At 39.1% G+C, this 16,271-nt stretch overlaps 1 protein-coding gene across 2 annotated transcripts in view; it reads left to right on the top strand.

The window, feature by feature from the left end:
- The window catches only part of sema3b (sema domain, immunoglobulin domain (Ig), short basic domain, secreted, (semaphorin) 3B), a 49,369-nt gene that overhangs the window by 15,493 nt on the left and 17,605 nt on the right, over nucleotides 1-16,271 (top strand). Inside the window, exon 1 of one of the 2 annotated variants that reach the window (XM_077730174.1) lies at nucleotides 13,221-13,719. The exons of the other annotated variant lie outside the window; for it this stretch is intronic. The gene's annotated coding sequence lies outside the window, so the exon portion shown is untranslated. Of the gene's footprint in view, nucleotides 1-13,220; nucleotides 13,720-16,271 lie in introns of those variants that run through there. 2 annotated transcript variants of the gene reach the window in all.

Raw genomic sequence — 16,271 nt, 5'->3', positions numbered from 1 at the left:
TTTTGATGCAATTACTAATTCTTATTGAATATTTTGCTTCCACCCCTTGTAAAATGATGTAATTTATAATTTTAACTTAATATCTTTACATTTTTTATTTATTTTTTCCTGAAAAAAATCTGCGAAGCTCTGAGTCCGCGATAGCTGAAGAGCGAAGTAGCGAGGGAACACTGTATAAGTTTAGCTAATAATAACTTTTGGATAGATGTCCATTGATGTGATGAAAGCCGTGTTGTGGGGTCTAATATATGACACCACGTCAAAAGACAGAGTTCAAGATAGTGAAGACTGTTTGTGGAGCAAAGCTTTCTTCATTAAACACTCCATAAACTTGTGCGGAGTTCCTCAAAATGTCAAAGCGGTTACAGATTTCATAACGACTTTCTTCCTATTGAATTTAATGGAGTTTTTTTATGACATTGCAAATGCATTTGCAAATATCAAAGCCATTCTTAAAGTGGGCGAGTCCATTGTGGGTCAGATGGGACAGCCTTTTACAAAGCCTATTTGACAACGTGACACTTGTGGTCACACTAACAACCGTTGCCCTTCTGTTCGCCTGCAAAGACTTTGCATTTATTTTTAGCATTCCACACCGTTGCTGCGGGGACAGTTGGGCAACTGTGAGCCGTGCCATTTGCCTTCAATGAGAAATTGCGATCGTGTCTACAGTAGACGTAAGAACAGATGGAAATATCTACAACAGAACTTGTGTATCTTGTCAGCAAGAATTCACTTTGCAACCCACACGTCATCTTCATATTTTATTTCATAAGTGAAACGTCTATATTCGATTCGATACTTAGCTGGAAATAATCTACTCTTCATGCGTGAAGTTCTCCTCATCGACTTACTTACTTGTTCACCCAAAACCACAAAGAAACGGTTTACATGCAGTCATTTGGGTTCCGGAGGTAATTGGCAAATTAACGGTGCCACGTTTGGAGAACCAATTAACTTGAAACACTCCGAGTGTAACATGTCCAATTAGTGGTTGTGTGCAGGCTGGGCTCATTAAGTGTGGTAATTAATTATACAGGATGAATGGTCATTGCTCTCATCTCTGTGTGCACGTTTTAATTCATTATGTGAATAAGATGTCGTCTACGGGAATGCTCATTTCGTCCACCGTAACTCAGTGGTCCCCAACCACTGGTGGGCTTTCTTTCAAAAGGCCCTTTATTGTATTATGTATGCCACCTGGTTACCATGCCGAAATTAGGCTTTTTAGCATAATAGAATGGAGTTCAATTCAGGATGAGGGCATTCCTCCCAATTTTGTGAAAAATTATGTCAGATGGTTTGTCTTAAGACCATCTATGACATGCCAATCTCAAAAAAAAAAGGACCAGTGGAATAAAGAAGGGACCACTGTACGCATATAACATACCTCAGGGATTTTTGACAAATAAGATCGGAATCGAATATCTGTGGGAATAGTTTGATATAAACTGAAGGAACCGATACCAATTCCCCACCAACATTTTCTATTATATTCTTGTTTCCTACATCTTTTTTATATTGTTCATTCATTCCTTTTCTGTACCATTTATCCTCACTAGGGTCGCAAGGGTGCTGGAGCCTATCCCGGCCAACTTTGGGAAGTAGGTGGGAGACAATCTGAATTGGTTGAGAGACGGACAACCATTCATGCGGACCAACCTACCAGGTATGTTTTTGGAATGTGGTAGCAAACTGGAATACCCAGATAAAACCCACACATGCACGGGAGAACCTGCAAATTTCATTCAGGAAGGCCGTAAACCACCTGGGATCGAATCCTCCATCTCAGAACTGTGTAGAAGAGGTGCTTCCACTTTATTTTCTATTCCCTACATGGGACTTTTACACCAGTGCACTCAACAGATCCCATTTTATTGTCTTTGTTGTAGATTTATGGCGAGTAAAAAAACATTTGTTATTCTAGCTCCTCCAAATGGCATCATGCCCTTGCGTGTTGTGGCCTGATGCCGAATTCTGCTTGTGTGTGTGTGTGTGTGTGTCTGTGTGTAGCCCAGTTGGCTTGTACACAACTAATTCACAGCTTTCTCCCTTTTGGCTTTTCTTCCCAAAGCGGTGTCGTGCGACAACATATTTACAATGGCATCAGGAACCATTCATTTCATCGACATTTTACACACACATGGCAAGGCAAGCAGTTTGTGGCTTCACAGTTCTGCTGACTGATCTGATTCATCTCACGTTGGTTTTGCTCCAGCTTTACACTGAAACGGTACACTGTGCTATGCCTACTTACCGTATTCGAAGAATATTCCGCAAATGACATTTTCGATCACGTGCTGTGGCCTAACCACCATCCTTTAACTATTCCTTCCCCCTAAAGCCATGCAAGGCTCGTTATATATAGTTTGGATTCAATACTGGATTCACACTTGCGCACGTGTGTTGCTGTTATTCACAGAAAACACGCTCTTGGGTTGCATGATAAAAAAAAAAAAAAAACTGTTGAAACAACTGGGTGTGTAAAGATGCCATAAAAGGGAAAGTGGGCGAAAAGCAAGTGGAGAAAGAACGTCAGTGCAACGCTGATGTCGCAAAGAGAATCCCACTAATGATTTACAGATGAATGATATGGGACACATTGGAACTCCAGTTAGGTTGTAGTAATCAGTAGTGGCTTTAAAACATTTTTTTTTTATTTGTGTAGTAATGTACATTATTAAAAGATATTGAGATCAGCTACTAATTTTGAAGTTGAGGAGTTCCCCAACTACAGAATTTATGAATTAGAACAATTTGTGTATCACTTAATGTCCCATGATTTTTTTCTTTTTAGTGTTTTTTGAACAGTTGCAGCTGGAAGGCTGGAAAATTTGAGGTGGAAAAAAAACTGGTTATAATAAGACGTTTATCTTCGAAATCCTTTTTTTTCTTTCCAATTTTCAAATGCGTACAATTCAACTTACATCGGCTTTTCATTGTTAAGAGGGGCCATAATGAGTTGTCTGCATATCTGTGTGTTAACAGCCTCTTGGTTTCATTGAGACAATGGCACAGACAACCAGTGTTCATCGATTGGACGTACAAGGATTCTACTCGGCTACCATGAGGTCATGCTGTGTGGTTTAAACCAGGTGTCTGAAAACGTGATGCCTGATGAATTACTCACAATCTGGGAAATAGGAAGCGAAAATTATACTGTTATTTCAAAGAAACCATAGTCACACGCTTCTGCTGGAAGGTGAACAGGGGCTTGACTTCATCATTTTCATTTTTTGGATGCCAGATAAATAACGTGTTCAAATTCAAACATGAAATGCAACTCCCGTCCTGCCACTAAAAAAAAGGATGTGTGTCAGAAACCTTGTAAAATATTGTAGGCAAAACCAATAACAACAATTGTCATTTAAATAGTACTTAAACATGAATAGAATCTATTGTTATTGTTAATAACAGTTATTGTTAAACTAAAAAATAGAATATGTACATCTCATGCACCTTCTTTTTGCTTCATTTTGAACTGCCAGAGCAGCATAAAATGGATGAATGAATAGTAAATCATACATTTACAGTAAAGGAGCACTTTTCAACATACTCCTTGAACATCATTGCACTAAAATACGCCATCAAAGCCAAATTGAAGATGGTACAATACTCCTCCTGGAAACAGTTAAACAGCACATGTTGGCTAAGGGAAAGCTTCTGTTTGCATTTTCAAATGCATTATAGGCACTACCAATAATAAATAATGGTGGCTCTCAAGTTCCATGGATTTAAAGACTACTACATCCGAATATCCACGCGATGAATCTTACAAGCATATGAGAACACTTTGGAAACGCTCATCTAATCTTTCCTGTCAAGTTTCTACTCTTTGTATAACGAAGGATCTGCATGACCCAGTGTCACAATGGTAACCTCCTCTTCAACGTCTTGACTTTATTATAAACCATCTGGATTCCAAAATACTCTTCTGTTGGGGTCCTTGTGCTCGTTGTTATTGGGAAGGATTACTACTAGTAACGTAGTATTGTCGATCAACGTTAATTTAATACAAGAGACTTCAGCTCCTGATTTATTTTACCACAATCATTGTGTATTGCATTCAACATTTATGTAAATTTTAATACTACAAAGTCAATACTTTCTGCCAACATCTGGCCCCATATTCTTAGTGACAACAACAACCTGAGTCTCTACTAGAAATGACGAGACTGGACTCCAGGTGCCGTATTGTGTTTTGCAATTGATGTAAAATTTCTCACATAGCATTAATCCATTGTATATCAAATCAACATTAATAAAAGCAAAGTTTTCCTGGCCCATATTTATAAAGTTTCAGGTAGTTTTGTGAACACACAATACACTCAGTCAGATATTGTTTTGTAATTTAATGATAGTTTTAATAGATTTTAGTCAGTTGCCATTTTTAGTTTTCGTCATTTCATTCGTCACGTTAACGATAATAACCGTGGTGAGCGGGGGTTCCGTCATTTCTTTTTTTTTTGTGGCGATTTTTACAAACCACTTCTCTTACGCGATGGTATTACTACTTCTACCAATAGCTTCAATGCTTTTTAATCCTCGAATCATTTGTTAACGCTCAATCTTCTTTCCCTTTCAGTAAATCTATTCACCAGTCTTTGTCTCTCCTCATGCTGCTTAGTTTCCCTTGACACGTGGACTCGGGGAAAGGGGGGAGGAGGTTTGAGGAGAAGAGCCAAAACAGAGGGAAATGACAGTTTGTTTGGCCAGGACAGTCTAATACTGAGAGGGTTCTAATCTTGTTCCACTTGGCTGTCTACCTGCAACCTCAAGGCGGATGGATGGTGGAAGCCAGGGAACAGAGGCTGTGGTGGAGAAAATTATTTCATTATGTACAGTATGTGGGCTAAACTGCTGCTTTGACCCAATTTACCATTATAAATCAAATCAACTACCAGGCTATTCTTGAAGTAAACTCCTTGTTATATTTCCATAAATTCTCATCAAACAGTAGAGGACACAATTTTATTCTTTTTTTTTTTTATTATGTGACCAAAGAAAGTTAGGTTTGTTTGAATTTATCTATACACATATATAACTTAACATATATTAAGTTGTGTAGTCATGTGTTTTGTTAGTTTCCAAACATTTGCCACCTTTCTCATCCATCCACAACAACAGAAATTTTTTTCATTATTCATTTTAATAACTTATTAAAGCATTGTAAAAATATATTTTCACTTTGTGTTTTCCTCGCACAAAATAGGGATAAATAGGATTAGTTGGCAGTATTGGGTACCTTGAAAGGAATTAGGGCTTTTCATGTGTAAAATGTGTCAGTATTTGTGAAAAATTTGACGTTACAAAACCGCTTATGGAAACAATAAATTTTGTAAGTAGTACCGCTGTATTTGCTGTTGAACTACTTCTGCTGGTAGAGGAGCGCAATGAGATATGTGATAATGGCATGATATCTTAACGACAGTATATGAGCTAATGTCTGAGAGAGCATAATATTGTTTTCAAGGAGCCTCCTCAAACTGTACTTTGGGTCATGTTATTGTTGAGGTTCAAGCTTGGATTTGTGTGTGTGTGTGTGTGTGTGTGTGTGTGTGTGTGTGTGTGTGTGTGTGTGTGTTTGTGTCTGCACGCTCTGTTTGAAAGCTACTGTATGGTAATCACAGATGTTGCCTCTGTGATAACGAGGCGTGTTGCCACGTTTCCTTGGCAACCTCAACTCATCCACTTTCTTTGTGTGTTAGTGTGCGATAGATTGTTTATATGTGCGTCCTCTTTACCTGCCCTGTGCATTAAATCAGAAAACACGTGGTCTGCGTAATTGTTCCTCGCGGAATCTTTTTAACGTTATGCTGCATTTTAGAGGCATATTTAGGAATACATGAGCATGTTTGGAAACCCTTGTAATCTTTTGCATGAAAGACAGATAAGCATTACTACCCAATAATATCACTCTTGCCCTGCGACTAGTTGACCACCGATTCAGGGTGTTCCCCCCTGGTATCCATAGTTAGCTGAGAGATGCTCCAACACCCTCGCAACTCTTGTGAGGATGAGTGGTTTGGAAAATGAATGAATTTTTGTTTTTGAGGCTCTTTAAGGTCTATTTGAGTATTTAACTGCGTATTATTCATTCAGCTACTCAGTACTTTTTAATATTAGAAACACTGCTAAACGGTGAACGTAGAATGACTTATAGTATGCGCCATGTTATGCCGGTAACATGCAGAAGAGGATGGTGTCTGGTTCCAGTTGTGTTGTTTATATTGAGCAATAACTGCAATCTCACTGCACGCTCATCAAGCCACGCTCGAGTAAGAAGCCAGATAATGACATGTCATGCTTTGTCATTGATATAGGCCATTGTCACCCAAGTCTCGTGAACCCTTCTGCTTCCTGCCCAAGGCAATTGCCTGCTTTGTCTGCCCCATTGTGACATCACTGCCTGCAAATGATGGATTCTGATTAATTCCAATGCCTAATTAGGGAGTTCCTGGGAGAAATCGCTTTTGATTCAGATAATCCTGCCCATTTCCTGCCCCAATGGACTGTAAATTAGTCTAGAACTAAGAAAATGATATGAAAGTGCAATGTTCAAATAAGTATGAGACACCCTCAGATGCTATTAACAGATGTTGCTGCTCCGTTTCATTGTGGACTTCGATTCTCAACTTCAGTCTATGTAAAGTAGCATATATTTTTAATAATACTACTGCCTTATTTTATGATGTAAATTCAGGGTTCAGTGTTGCTTTCAATGCATTATTTTGCACTCATGTGGTCTGTGGATTTGTAGGTGAAATACAACCAAGTTCTGTTTATATACCTTCATGGGACTTTATGGGTATAAATATAAAATACATTTGTATAGTTGCTTTACATTCAAATGAATGTCAAATGGGATGATTACAAAAGTCTTGACAGCCGAATTGATTTAAAAAACAACAATGAAAAGCCCTTTTTCATTAAAATATAACAAATATAAGATATGACTAGTTGATGTTGGGTCTAAACTTAGACACAATTTACCCTGTGTTGATCAAAAGGGCAAGATAGAACATCTTTTAAACCTTTATTTAGTTAGGGATTCCCCTTTTTTAAACTTGAAGGCACATAGACTATGATCATTCTGTTTTCTTGCATCAGCCGGAACAGTTTACCAATAGCTCAGGTTTGATTAAAGCAAAGAACTGAATTACAGAGCTTCTGTACTGGTATTTTTTTTACTGCAAGATGAAAGGAAATTATATGGTGCAAAAGTGCCAAAGTGTAGTTTGTTTGGGGATAGCAAAGTGCGCTTCCAGTTTATTTTAATATCACTCTTGCAGTGCATACAGAGACACCTTTATAAGCCAGTGTTCAGCCAACTAGATTTAATAGTGGTGGGAACCAGTGCAGAAATGTGCATTCCACTGCGAAATACTGCTTTGTATGTGTGTGCGTGTGTGCCTGTGTATGAAAGCGACAAAGCCATGGCCATGCAAGGTGTTCTAATCCACTCTATAACCTTCACAAACTGCTTTGAATTTTGGACTGCTTTTATTTTGCTTGCAATCATTTGTTTTTATTTCATTCCTTGTTTTCAAGTCAGTAACAGTAGCTGGTATCCAAAACAGTGCAGCCCCAAAACATTTTAGAAAAGTGAGGCCAATTGCTTTGATATGTTCATTTTTCTATGGAACAGAAACATTTGACATCCGCAATGTGAATATGAGAAAAGAGCAGGATTTTAACTTTTATTTTCAGGAATTTACATCTGGATCTGATATACATCTTAGAAGGTATTAACTTTTATTTGAATGTTCCAATTTTTTTTCAATTGAGCTCAAAGAAATGGCATCCATAACTGAAAAGGTTTACCACCAACCACCATGCCCTTAGATGGATTTTTCAAACACTCGAAAATTCTTAGACTACGTCTTATTTTGGGTTTAGCCAGTGGAACCAGATAAAAACCTGCAAGTTGTTTATTCGTTAAAATGACAGTCAAAGAAGATAAATAATCAATTAGAGCTATCACACCAACACAGACAGACCATAGCTATGGCCATTTTGGGGAATTTTTTGAAGAAAAAGCTTCCACTGAATGTTAGAATGGAAAGAACAAAGGATAACAAGAACATTAGATTGAATAACGCTGTTACTGTTATTACTTTGTATTGTATGCAAATTGGTGTAAAGCTCACTGTGCGTGTTTGCCAATTTGGCCTCTGCCAAGTGGCGGAAAGTCGATCTAATTACTCCTGCTCTGAAGCTGAGTTTTAATTGCAGTCATTGAGTAATGAGGCACAGGTGGAGGGTTGATTATGTGACCATGAAGCAAAGTTTAATTATACTAATAGTTTAGTTACAAACTAATTGTAAAACAAATTGTATTTATTCTTCAACATTTATTTTTATCTAAATAAACTTGCACGAATAGACTGTATTGACCAAAACTCAAGTTATATAATTTGATCATTTGTTTTGGAAAACAATAGTTTCCGTAATTCTGTTTTGTTTTATATTTTTTTAGTGCGTACATGGGATATATTCATATGACATTGACAGACATATTAACTATTTGAATCATAGCTACTCCTATTTAACCTTGTTATGGGTTGGTATGTTTGGTGGTGGTCTAATCCTCGCGTGACCTTCACAACCAATCAGGGTGCGATGCATGCCTGTGGAGGTGTTAGTCCCGTTACTGAGCCCTCTGGCACCATAGTCAACCCCTTCTCAACAACCCTCTGCACTCCGGATTGCCCCGACTTGTCAACTCCATCCTTTCACTTGGGCGTGATCACATCAAAGACAAATAAGGAGGATTACAGCTTCTGGTGATCTCAAGGTTTCCCAAGAAAGATCCCATTTTCTCCCTTTCTAACTGTAACACTTTTGCCCCTTTTTGCTTTTGCTGCCCTTCTTTCTTGGGGCCCCAATAATCCTTGTGGTGTCAGGGGGTCAGGGGACCATGTCATGGACTACCTGCCAGGACGCATCACGGAGATCTTGCATGATTGGTTTCAAGACAAAGGCAGATCTCTCGCACAACAACACATTTACTCCCTCAGCCTGTTACGATGAGAATCTGGACAGATTTTGTCCTCAAAATTGTGTTTGCTGTGAAATTGGCCAATTTTTATTTGTGTAGCCTTTTCTATCTTAGGTCATCTCACAATGTAATTTTTTTAAAGACTTTTCAAATCCATCTCAAAATTTGTGAAAAAAAACTTATTCAACCTGTTCAATACTTCAGTATGGAACTTTAGCATCGGCTTTGGCGAAGAGCAGATTTTTTTGGTTCCATCACTGTCGTCCAGGTGCTGAAGTAGAAAGCAGCCCCAGGTCCAATTTGACTATTAGCAAAATGTTCTTTTCCTGAAATGTTGACATTTATGTTGGTTGCCACATTACACACACCTGTCATTTTTTATCTCTCCAGTTCATGGAATTGTAAACAGAGTATTTTCAGTCCTACTCTATAATTACCCTCTTTGTTCAGTCTGTTTCTGATTATTGAGTCATAAAGTCATGGATGCGACATTGTTTGGATATTGCCCTGCGTTCCTTTGTGGCTTCTCCATTGATTGAGTATATCATTCTTGTGCTCCTGGAAAGGGAGAAGATCACATTTTGCTACTCAATAAATGGTGTATAATCTGATAAAAGTTTTTGTTAACACACAGGAGAATGGGACGATTGTCTGTGGTCTGTGTTCTCTTTTAGATGGATGGTTGACATATAAATGATTGGAATCATTTATTGTAGAATGCCATTTCCTCATCCTGATTTTGGATACCTAGTCTGAGGTCACTGTTTAAAAGTAACCTCCCCTACGACTGTATACCTTTACACAGTTTATATTTAGAAAGGGGAAAGAAAACTCTCGAGCAAATGTTTTTATACCTCTACACTTGGGTTGGCGTTACCATAGCTGTGGAGACGATTATAATAATTATAATATCCTCACAAAATGTTGATATAGTCTTTCACTCCTATACAATCATTTACTGTACTGTACGTGTGGAAAAGGCAATTGTATAGCTGAAGGAATGATGTAATCCACAGTGTGTGGTGTAGGATTGTACATGCCTTAAATAGTCACGTAATGCATTCGGAACATGCTTAAGATAATCGTCTTATGTTTCTTGATAGTATTTGAATCTCTATTATTTTCATTGGTTTGTTTTGTGGCTTCCTAAACCCCCAATCTTCATTGCGTTGGTCTGACTTGAACCAATGGTGTGGGCTTGAATCTCTGTTCCGTGATAGGGTTTACATCCATTCTTTCATTCATTCATTTTTTGAACCACTTTATCCTCGTTAGGTTGGTGGGGGGTGCTGGAGCCTATCCCAGCTGACTCCGGGCCAACTGAATCAGTGGCCAGCCAATCGCAGGGCACAACGAGACGGACAACCATGCACAGTCAAACCCCTCCCTTAGGGGCAATTTAGATTGTCCAATCAGCCTACCAGGCATGTTTTTGGAATGTGGAAGGAATTCGGAGTTCCTGGAGGAAACCCACGCAGAAATCATGCAAACTCCACACAGGTGGACCGACCTGGATTTGAAACCAGGACTCTAGAGCCATGATGCTAACGCGCTCAGGGTTTTCATGTTATGCCAAAATTTCATTAGTTTTTAACAGGTGCAGCAGCTTCCGGCGCACCTTCCCAAATGATGCATGAGAGGTTCGCCACAGAATATTGGGTGTGAATGTTAGGAAAAGTGTTTGTCTGGCTGTATGTCGTCTTGCAATTCAAAGGCGAAACAGCCGACGGGTGTACTATCCCAAAGTCAACTGAGTTACCCATGACCAAAATGATAACACTGTACTATTTTATTAGTTTGTTAACACTTCATCCTTGGTGAAGGACATTGCCCTATTATCACTATTCCGTTAATCAGATTAAAGTCTATAAAGTTGTGAAAACAATGGTGAGAACATTGTCAGGTTATTGTTGGCCTTGGAAACTGGGGCACTCACCAATGACTTAATGAATATGACTTAGCATTGTTGAAGATGGATGGGCGCAGGTTCTATGCATTTTAAAGGTTTAATACTGTATACTTACAAAGTGGTACAAATGCCCCTTGCTCTCCAACAGATTCAAGGCAAAAAGGTACAAAATTGAAGCAAATTAATGTGAAAGTGCAGTTAAATTCGACCATGAATCAAGTCAGTCAATCTCTAATCAGCAGAGTATTTAAAGCTCTCTCAACACAAACAGGACCTAGTGGCAAGCATGCTCATGGAAAGATTTTGTGATAGTAGGCACTAACAAATGCTGGTGTTGATAGCTTACCTGATAAGAAACCTTTCCATGTAATGTGTCTGGGTCTAATTGGCATTTGTATCTTATGGGGGATGACATCATGCTATGCACAAATCCAAATACGGGACAGGTGGGAAAGAGTGATGACCGTTTCACCAACTTGTCAAGACCAATTAAAGAAGAGTACCTATAAGATGGGTTATTGCCTTGAAGTCAAAGTCATCAAGGTGGACTTTTGATTGTGCAAACTTTCAAAATGTAGCTTTTAGACGTGGGTGTTAGTGTAAAAAAAGGGAAAGATTTAAAAAATCCAATGTTTTTATGTCTTGCTAAATACACTCAGTTGTCATGAATTGGGAGGACCAGGTTTTTTTTAAAAAAAATGAGCATTAAATACAGTTCAGAACTTGATTACCATTGATTACACTGTCACCCACACATTACTAGTACTTTTCTTCTGGCGCTTCAGCAAATGTTTGTTTTGACAAAACCAAAATAAAATAAAATAAACATGCCAAAACAGTGATGTTATGCCTGAGCAGTGCCCACTTCCACTCGCAGTTGTTACATCATAATGTTCATCTTCATTCCATCGGCAGTTGGTGAATTTCGCCTGGCAACCCGAAACAAACCCACAAAATAAACTCCCACAGGGTAGGGTATGATGCCCAGGGAGAGGTCATCAGTGCCACTGTAGGGGGTGGAGGCTCAATGCGGTGTGTGTGAATGTGTGTTAGTGAGTGTGCACATTTTATTTTTAATTGCCTTGGCATCCCCCGCTGACCTGTCCGTCATAAAGCTGTCTTAATATCTTTACAGGCTGTGATCCGTACAAAGACTTTTGTCACAAGACCCTCTGCTTTTGTCATTGAAAAGGAATCAGCGTCTATCAGGAGGGAAAAAACAGTATTGCAGAAACTCAGTGAAGTGCAATGACGCACTGCAAACTCTTCCCTGATGTCATTGCTTTTTATGAGTTTTTGAAAAATGCGTTTTACTCAGTGATTTCAGGAACTCACAAGCGTTAAGAAATAAGTAACAGGTTTTTATGACCAGAAAAAATCTATCAATATGCAGAAAAATTTACATTTTATATTTGTACTTTGATTAAGAAACAACATGCATACAGCACACTTAAAATATGGGAACTGCAATGACCAATATGGTTTGAGACAAAATTCTTCATCTTGAGGTCCCATAACTGATGTGGTTAGCTAACAGAGCTAGTTCCAAATCATTCCTTTTGTGGTTTGAAGCTGTGTGTACATGGGAAGCGCTAGCAGCCGAGATTCTGATAGCTCTGAGTCGATTGGAATTACAAAGCAGCACCAAGCAGCTGAAACTTGATTGGACTAAACGTGATGGAAATTGAGACCTACAATCGTCTGGCCACCAATTCAGGGTGTCGCCCACCTCTGTACTCGAGTCAGCAGGGATATGCTCCAGCACCCCCGTCGCCCTAATGAGGATAAATGGGTACAGAAATTAAGATGAGAAGAGAAGATAGAATGAAAATTGGAGACGGATTACAAAGAACGCCACCTGACAGTGTAGTGGTTCACTCGCCTGACTTCAGTGGGGACTGGCATGATTGTCAGTGCAAGTGGTTGACTGTCGACTGGCGACCAGTCTAGAGTGGAGTCACCCAAAGTCAGCTGTCCTTATTGCAAGATCATTTGGCAACCACGATTTCAGATAAGTTAGAGAACAATATATCTGTTGGTGTCAATTGCAGTATAAAGATTCATTTGAACTTTGACAAGTTGGTAGTATGAAGGATGAAAATGCGGTTGGCAGTTACAATGCAAACGTACAGTTGTGTGTAGCTAAAACACACTCAAACACACACAAACAGAAACACACACAATGGTTCCTGCCCCTTTCCACTCCCCTTCCTCTTTCATCCCACCTTTCCCTCCTCCTTCTATGGCTCCATCCCTCCCTGCCTCTCCCCACTTGAATTAAGTCCATTATTCCTGCCTGCGCTCCCTCTGAGCACTTCAGCGCCGCTTCGGCTCCACGCGTGTCTGTGTGCTTGCGTGTGCGCGTGACCCTCTCACATGTGTATGTTAAGAAGACTTTTGTGTGTTTTTCTAAGTGCAGTTGGAGTGCTGCCGTTCATCAGTGAAAGTCACTGCAGGATTGGGGAGTACTGGTGCATTTTTGGGAAACTTATCTGACACAAAAGTCATTTAAGACTTTTTTTTTGTATTTTTCCATCTCTAGACACTGGTTCTTCACCAGATTTAGTTTGGAAGGAAATTACTGGATTTAGTTTTTTAAAGGAACATCCAGCTATTTTGTGGTTTGTGCACAGGAGTTGTTAGAACTTTGCTCTTCACAGACAAGGTGCGCAATGGTGTGGAAAGCAGGAGAGGTCGTTTTTTCAGAGGTGGTTTTAACTATGGATTTGCAAGGCTCTGGTGGACACTAAATCCAACCTTGGAAGTACAGAAACCTTCTGTAGGTCGTTTCCTGGAAACAGATGGACAGGTGAGTTTATTCTTATTCTAAGGAGGGAGAATGGAGGGTCCTCCTCAGTTTTAATGAAGCATTTGAAGGATCTCATCTTGAAATTTTGTATGTATTGGTTCCAATCTCAATTTAGCTTAAATTCATATTTATAATGATAGATATACTGATACTCTTTACACTCATTATTATCTTTTTTTTCTCACTAAAATTACTCCAGCATGGTCAAGTATAATGCAGTTTGCCTATTTTGAGCAACCCCCGTTGTGTTCAAAACTGGTTGAGATGCTGAAGTGTGTCTGTTGGTCTGATTTTGGATTGTATTGGATTGGATAACTTTATTCATCCCATTTTCGGGAAATTTCATTGTCCTTTCATGAAAGCAAACCTTACTGATGATGGACCTTGAGAGTTGTCACTGCTTTGTGCAGGCTGGAACCCAAAACTCCAAACTTTTCACTCAATGAGAGAAAGCAGGCTATTGTCCAAAATGCTCTGCTAAAGTGAATATATATCAGGAGCAATCAGACCTTAAATCTCAATTCATGAATAAATGTATGGATGTGTATAGGGGAAGTGGTAAATTTCTACATCAGGTCTTTAGTAGTAGTAGTACATTTATTTTAACATGCTACAAAGGCATATTTTCAATGGTAAACATATACCAGTGCTGAAATGGTATGTGTGCAAATAAAGTGTTTTATGTATACTTATTTGGAGCTAGAGGAAAAAAAAGTATTAATTCCAGCTACAAACCAAGTCAAATGTTGCTTAGTCATAGGGCAGGCACATCTGTTCCCTGGAAAATGATAATACATTATGTAATCCAATTTGGCATTGATGCATTTTGTCAGGAGACCTCCAAACAACAAGTATAGCAAAGCAGTCATACACAAAGTAACTACAAGTCAAGAAGATATGTCTTTGCGGGATTCAAATCGGTTAGGAAAAAGGAGAAAGTGAGACATTTGGAGGCAATAATCCTGGTGCTTCTTAAAGAGCCACTGAGGAGAACATTAGCGTGTCCAGCTACTTGCTGGTAAAGAGCCATTTGGATCAGAACACTTGATGGAAACCTTCCCAGTCTACAATCCAGCCTCTTGCATTTGTTCGATGAAGTCCAAATTTGTCTGGCATCTTAACCAATGCTGACACTGATAACATAGCAGGTGCAAATGCAAAAGCGGATTTGACACGTTATCGCTAAAGTCAACGAATCATTGTAATTTATTGCAAAATCTCAAACAAGATAAAAGCCCGCCAAGATTGAGAGCCCAACCTCTGTAAAGTGTCTCAAAGCATTTTATCATGTAATATCACTTTCTCATCGCCTTCACCAGCATTTCGCCCTTGATTATTATCTTTGTTTTTAGAGTGGAAAGTGTCATAAAAACTGATATCACAACAGTGGAAGCACTTACCCCATTTTTTCTTTTAAAGACAAATGAATGAAGTAGTGGGACTGTACAGTACAGTAAACTGGACTGAAAGTGCTCTTGCATGTCCTCTAGTGGCCACATAAAGCCTTAAACAGGTGGCTTCTACACCCCTAGAACACTTATGCTTTGCTATTAGGCTTTTTAAGGTTGCCTTGGAGACATAAAAAAACAACAATTCACGCTGACCTTCTCAAATATAGACAATTTAGTCTTTATTTAACCTCTCCTATACGTTTAGTGTGTGTGGGAAGTCAGAATACCCAGAGAAAACCCACATAGGTACGGCGGAGAGTCAAACTCGAAACTTGCGAATGTCACAATTTCCCTGTCGTGCTAATAATAATCATAACGAAGACTTGTTTATTCCTCCATAGTTTTTGGAATAGTTTTATACCATTGCAATTAGGAGATATCCACTTAAGTTGACCCTTTTTTCTGACATTCAACACAAGAAGGCCATACATAGGACTTGTTGCGGAGCAGGCTGGGAAACTCGTGTTCTCCCAAAAGGCCAAACAATTGCCTCTTTTTTTTTTACAGTCACCTTTTGTCTCACTTCTTTTCCTCTCCGTCTTTCCCTCCCATGACACATGCTGGCAGCCTGCAGGGATGAAAGAGGAGGGACGTCAAACTCCTTAACGTGTCCGAACGCTTAAAAGGACCATCGTGTTTTACTTTCATCTTTTTCTCTTTCAGTTTCACGACAAAGTGTCCTTTGTATCCCCCTAGCACCCTTGTCAAGAGGATCTCTTTTAATAATGATACACAGATGTTTTGCCACATTCGTTTTTCTCCAATAACTAGTCCTTCCTTTTCAATGTTGCAAAGAGTAGCTCAAAGACCAATGGATACCTTCCAATTCGCTGTCTTTTAATGAGCATTGCCATTTTACAATAATGTATTAAATGTTATACTGCTGCCATAAACCACCTTAGTACTAACAAAATCTGAATAACGCATTCATTCTCCATTTACCGTATTTTCCGCACTATGAGGTGCACGCAAAAGACATAAATTGTCTCAAAATCTGAGAGTGCACCTTATATGGGATTCCTAGTGGTTCATCATGGTATGGCATTTGCTTTAGTGTAGCTCCATCTAGTGCAGGGTTGTCAAACTCTTTTTTGTCGATGT

Source organism: Stigmatopora nigra, chromosome 1 (genome assembly GCF_051989575.1).
Source record: "Stigmatopora nigra isolate UIUO_SnigA chromosome 1, RoL_Snig_1.1, whole genome shotgun sequence".
In the NCBI taxonomy this organism is placed as follows: domain Eukaryota; kingdom Metazoa; phylum Chordata; class Actinopteri; order Syngnathiformes; family Syngnathidae; genus Stigmatopora; species Stigmatopora nigra.
This window is presented reverse-complemented; position numbering and strand designations above follow the sequence as displayed.